The 6,352-nt window shown below is 49.5% G+C and overlaps 1 pseudogene; it reads left to right on the forward strand.

Annotated features, from left to right (window-relative positions):
* The first annotated feature begins 4,220 nt into the window (after positions 1-4,220).
* Positions 4,221-5,662, forward strand: LOC113199852 (eukaryotic translation initiation factor 2A pseudogene; annotated as a pseudogene).
* The last annotated feature ends 690 nt before the right edge of the window (positions 5,663-6,352 follow it).

A 6,352-nucleotide genomic window follows, 5' to 3' on the forward strand; every position in this document is an offset into this window, starting at 1 on the left:
TGGCAATGCCTGCAGCCCCCTCCCCCACAACTTTCTATGCCACTTCCTTGGTGACATCTTAGGTCCTAGGCACAGGTAAGGGCCACCTGCTCTTATCTCCCATTGGAAATAATACATGCCTCTATAGTAGTCCTTATTACACTGTAGTGCTAAGGACTGGCTTATGTGTCTGTCTGTCTCCCTTCTTCTCCCCCTCCTCCTGATATTCAGACTGCAGTCTACTCAGCTCAAGGCACCATGCCATCCTCATCTTTATTTAGCACAGGGCCTGTCATATAGTAGCTGCTCACTAAATCTTGGCTGAATGGTTGAACACACATCCGTGCTGTGAGGGTTGTGGGATAAAGAGCTGACGGAGAGTGCCCGCAAAAAGTGTTTTACACAGGGCTCCGACCCATACAAATCTGGGAAGATGAGCTTAGTTTTTAATTTTATTTCATTTACTTTTTGTACTTGAGATAGAACCAATGGGCACATTTTGCAACTGAGTTGCATCTTCAGCCCTTTTTGTTTTTTTATTTTGAGACAGGGTCTTGTTAAGTTCACCAGGCTGGCCTTGAACTTGTGATCCTCCTGCCTCGGCCTCCTAAATGGCTGGGATCACAGGCCTTCCTCCCTCCCTTCCTTCCTTCCTTCCTTCCTGGCAGAGCTGGGAATTGAACCCAGGGCTTTGTGCAGGTGGCTGGCGCTCCACCACTAGCCCTCCTATGGCCTCTCTAGTCACTCAGGGTCTCGATTCTCAGATGGTGAGAAGTTGGGTCCCATCCCAGTCAAAGTGCCTCTCCTGCGGGTCCGGGGCTCGCCTTGCAGCATGCTGCAGCCTTTCTCTGTCCTTCAAGCCCCCTTCCCCTCCACCCTGGCGCTTCTAAGGGACAGGGAGGGGTAGACAAGGGGGCACACAGGTATTCTGACAGGAGCATCTATAATTTGGTTTTGAAGGACAGGGATAGGGCTCAGTGGTAGACCTCTTGCAGAGCATGCCGGAGGCCCTAGGTTCTATTGCAGCACATAAACAAACAAACAAACAAACAAAATACTGACCTTGGAGTCCTTCTGGGGTGGTGGAAATCCAAGTGCTGACTCCCTCAGTTGGGGTGACTTTTGGGGGTTCCCTGACCTTCCCCCCTCCTTGTGAACTCCTGATGGGAACACTTCTCCTTCAATTGGTCACTTAGCCTCCTGCCCCTGGGTTCCAGCAGAAGTCTCTTCATAGACTCTGTTGGGGGTCACAGTGTCCTGCAGGCAGGTCCCTTTGGTGGGGATTCATATCTGCCCGTGGGACCCTAATAATTGCTGGAGGTCATGGGAAGTGGCGGTCACCTCTCAAGCTGCCTCCCGTCATGTGCTTTGGAGCTGCCCGCTCTCCTTTCCAGATTGCTTTAGACGCGAGCCAGGAGCCATTTCTTGCATCTCCAATCCCACAGGACACGGTCCAGCCCTCTGGTGGGTGGTCTTCAAGGTCCGTGCCCCTGTTTAGAGGGGAAGGGAAGCTCCAGCTCCCCTGCCCTGGAGCGGGAAGCTCGGGCCTGTGTTTGAACAATCTCAGCCGTTCCTTCCCTTGATGGATAAAATCAATGGACCTTATTACCTCCTGCCTAGAATATTCTCTACAGCTGGTCAAGAACCTTTCTTTAGAAAGTGTAGGAACTTAACATCCCTCAGCTTTGAGTCACCGCGACAATGGAGACAGTGAAGAGGTTCTATTTTAGCATCCTGTCAGACAGGGTTTTGTAGAAAGAATAAGTAAATGGATGCATTTTGTCTCCCTGCCCTCAATAACTGGGAGTTGAACTCAGGGGCACCGAGGCCAGTACTTTTTATTTATTTATTTATTTATTTATTAATTGAATTTCTTTTTTTTTATTGGTTCTTCAAAACCTTACAAAGCTCTTCACATATCATATTTCATATATTAGCTTCAGGTAAATTTTTTTTTTTGAGACAGTGTTGCCCAGGCTGGCCGCCAACTCGAGTTCCTCCTGCACCCGTCCCCTGAGTAGTTGTGAGACAGACAGGTGCCACGGTGCCTGGCTGGCGGGATTCAGGATTATCAGCCAGGGGCTGTGATCTGGGAGGTTTCCTGGTGAGAAAGGAGCGGGTGGAAGGGAGGAAGGCCTGCGGGAGCCGTGGGGGGACTCTGCTGTGGATCCCCGCTACAGACTTGGGCTTGAGTCCTGGCTGTCTTATTTCTTGGCTGATTGTCCTTGGGAAATTTGCTGGTTCTCTTTCGGAATTATCTGATCTCTGAAACAGGGACGGTGCCTGAACCCACGTGGGGTAAGGCGAATGAGGAGGAGGGCATTGGCCCCCGGGAGGTTCTCTGTCCCGGTGGGGCCCTGGCGGTTGGCATGGCCGCTCCTCTCAGAGGTGCTAGTCAGGCTGGCTCCCTGGCTCGGCTGGGAGCATCAGGAGGGGAGGGTGGGTGGGAGGTGGGAGCCATGGCGTGCCCAGCCCTGGGTGGGGCAGTGGTTGGAGGATGACAGAGATGACACCCTCCCGTCCCCACCAGCCCCCACGAGGCGTGGCCCTTGACCCATCCTGAGGACACATCTCAGTCTGCACGCCAGCCTCTCACTCTGGCTCTTGGGGAGGACCAGCTCAGCCCTGGGCCCGGCCCAGCAGAGCTGCCCTGGGGGCAAGGATTCTGTGAGCTCCGAGCCCAAGTCCAGATCCTTTCCTCCCCCCTTTCCTGTCTCCAGGGTCAGCCCCACAGCTCGGGACGGACCTGGAAGAGGGGTCCGGACCTTGGTGTGGGGAGCTGACTCATGGGCTCCTGGGATTCTCTGGCAGAAGACTTCCTAGCCCTGTGGGGGGACTGGAAACACTTGTTCATGGAGCTGATGAGCAGGCCGTGAGTCAGGTGGGACAGAGGATGGTGCCAGAGGACTCCTGAGCTCCGAGTGCAAGTGAGACCGTTCTGGAAAATCAGAACGGGATCCTGTTCCCCTGGTGTTGAAGGGTAAACCCCGAGAAATGCTGAGGCAAGAGCCCAAAGTAGATTTTATTTAAGAAATAGGAGAGAGAGAGAGAGAGAATCCTTCAGAGAGGAAGGGGTCCAGAACTGGCCCCTGAGGGAATGGGGGGTGTCTTGCCCCTTTATAGATTTTTGGTTTCTTTCTTCTCATGCCTACGTGACCGAAAGGTGACCAAAAGGCAGGAAGAGAGCCTTCCAGAGGGTGATGGCTTGAGTTGGAAAGGGCAACCTTCCTCTCCTCTGGAGAGAGTTATCTCTCCATTCCTTTCTCTGATGATTAGCTGCCTGTCTTTGCCGGGTCACATTCTCCTCTGGTTAAGGCCACCCTGACTGCTGTAAAGCTGCTTCAGGCTGAGAGGGGCAAGCAGTTTGGGATTTCCTTTTAGGAATGTTCTGGGTCCGTCCAGGGGTTTATGGTAAAAGTCCAGCTGAGAAAGAACAGGCCTTAAGTCTCGTGGGAGGGACGGCTTCTATGAGAGGAACGAAAACACGTAGTGCTGGAACGAGATTGTACAAAACGAACGTCGCAGCATCTGGAACCCGTCAAGGACTATCACGAGGACGAGAGAAACCAGTAACTTTTCACCAGGAAGTGCACGAGCTAAGAGGTTCTTTCCGTGACAAAGCCAGTGAGGACGTGGCCTCTACTGGGGACAGTTACGTTGCAGAGTTATCAGGACTGTAAACACCACACTTAGTTTTTATAATGTAACAGATGCCTCCATAAGGTATCGTCAAGATTCTAACGGCATCTTATTTTTGTAGAATATCTTTCTATTGGCAGAGCCTCTGTTTGGCAGAGGTCCCTTTATTTCCGTCACTTAGGGCTAGGAAACAAACCAAGTCTGCCTGTAAGGAGGGTAGGAAGACCTGCAGGCCTACAGCTGACTACAAAAGCTTCCGACTCTGGAGTCTTTGATAGTTTTCAGGTCGTCCTTCTGCCTAAGAATTCCTCTTCCAAAGCCTCTAGTGTTCCTTGCTCTCGATGGGGCTGGCACAGGTGATATCCTAAGTTACACTGAAAGAACTGTTGTGCTTTAGTTATGACGGTTGTTGCTAGGTGTTTAACACCAAACGGGTCCCTTTTTCTGGGACAAGATGGCTCTGTCGATGCCGCTATTGACAGTCTGAAGATCAGAAAGTGGACAGACCACTGCATTGCACAGACAGCAAAGTGTTTCCAAGGCAATCTGGGAAAATTGCAAAGTCTATGCCTTTAGTGAGGAGGGAACGTTATTTTCCTGGAGCAATGGAGAAAACTTCTAAAGATAGCCCAGCTGGATTACCCAACCTGCAGCTTAATGATGTGAAAACTGGCCCAGGAAAACTGGGACATGTTTGAAATCTTTCATACAGAAAAAAAGAAATGCAGAATTGGTGTCCATCCTGGTCAGAAGATGAAATTATTTGTGCCCGAGTGTCAACAATGAAGTTCACTTCTTTAAAAACAACAACTTGGACACAATTGTGAATGAATTACATTTGCAAAAAGTGGATGATTTTGTTTTACCACCTGGGCCATGACCATTTCAGGTGGCTGTCCATGTCCCAGGGAGTAAAGGGCACCTTCAATTGTTACATTGTGTCAGCACCCCAACTCTGTGGACCTCTTGCAGCTTTAGCCAATAAAATTTCTTTAAAGCCGATAAGGTTACAGAGCTGTGGAATAAAAAAGCTACTGCTGTGTTGGTGATGTTAACAAGACAGGAGCTTTGCATTACGGAGAACAAAGGGCACTACATTGCAACAGATGGAGAGTGAAATTACCAAAAAATGGCCCCATTTAGGATGTAGGGTGTGATTCTAGCTCTACCAGGTTTTGTGCTGTTATGGTTTTATGCCTGCCAAGGCAATGATCTTCAACTTGGAATGTGACCCTGCGTTTGACTTTGGGATGGGGTCTTGCAGTGCACTCTATTTCTGCGCTCATGGACATATAGGAGTCCCAGCTGGATTTGGAAATCTGAGGGGAAAAATGGAAAGTGTGGGATGTTAAAAACTACAAACTTATTATTTTGCACGGTGCCCAGACAGTGAGCATGTTTTAACAGCCACATGTGCTCCCAGGTTATGCATTAATAATGGGCACAAGATTTGGCACCACGCTGGCTCTGTCTTGCACAAGCACAAGGTGCCATTGAACGCAGAATCGTGGGAGATTTCTCGGCAGCCATTTTTTGATGGGATATTCCCAGCAACAAGAATAAGCAGTTACCAGTTATGAAGCAGCTTTGAATAAAGTGCCCAGTGAGGACCCCGAAGTTGCCACAGCTTACAGACCTCCAGGTTTGAGAAATAAACCAGTCACCAGTTCCAAACTGCACGAAGAGGAGCCACCTCAGAATGTGAACCCACAGCCAGGAAATGATAAGCCGTCACCAAAACACGGCCCTCAAAACCAGAGGAAGCGTGAAGCTAAGAACGCTGGTGAGCAGGAAGCAAAAACTGACAAGAGCCAGATTTGGCACCTACTCCTGCTCCACAGAGCATATCATGAAACACTATCTCTCCGTTATCTTCTGGTGACCCTGAAGTAGACAGACAGACAGAAACCTAAAGAAGAAACTGAAAGCTATTGAACGACTGAAAGAACAGGCTGGAAAGCAGTTAGAAAAAAAATGAGTCGGAGCAAATTCAGGCAGAGAAAAGCCTCCTCCAGGAGTGGAAGATTTGGAATTGGGTATTTAAAGGTTCCCAGAAAGCAAGGAGGTTACCATAAAACAGGGCAAACACGGTTTCTGTCAAACCCATTGGGGTTCATGGAGCATCCATGTGCCCATATTTAATGTTGGTCTGTAATTTTAATGAATTCTGCATGAGCGTAGAATAGAGAAGCACACCCAGGCTCCAGGGACTGGATAGAGTATTTGATTTTGGATGCCCAGCACCTCGTATAGAACTTAACCCCTAGGAGTTTTTCACTAATGGTCATTTTTTTTTTTTTGGCTTATTGGGTGGGTGGGTGGATGGATGGACAGATGAACAAGTAGGTAGAGGCATGGATGGGTGGAGGAATGAAGGGTGAATAGTTAGCTGCATGGTTGTAACACTGGCCTTGAAAATAAGGATCGGGTCCTTGTTCGCCCAGTGTTGAAGATTAGATACCAGAGGAATGCTGAGGCAAGAATAAAAGAGTGAATTTTATTTAAGAACTAGGAGAGAGAGAGAGAGAGAGAGAGAGAGAGAGAGAGAGAGAGAGAGAGACTCACTCCTCCAGAGACGAGGGGGTCCAGAGCTGGTACCCGAGGGAGTCGGGGTGTGTTGCCCCTTTATAGATTTTTGGTTTTCTTTCTTCCATGCCTAGGTGAGCGAAAGGTGACCAAAACTGCAGGAAGAGAGCCTTCCAGAGGGTGGTGGCTTGTGTTGGAAAGTGCAACC

Source organism: Urocitellus parryii, chromosome 11, assembly GCF_045843805.1.
Source record: "Urocitellus parryii isolate mUroPar1 chromosome 11, mUroPar1.hap1, whole genome shotgun sequence".
NCBI classification, from domain to species: Eukaryota; Metazoa; Chordata; class Mammalia; order Rodentia; family Sciuridae; genus Urocitellus; species Urocitellus parryii.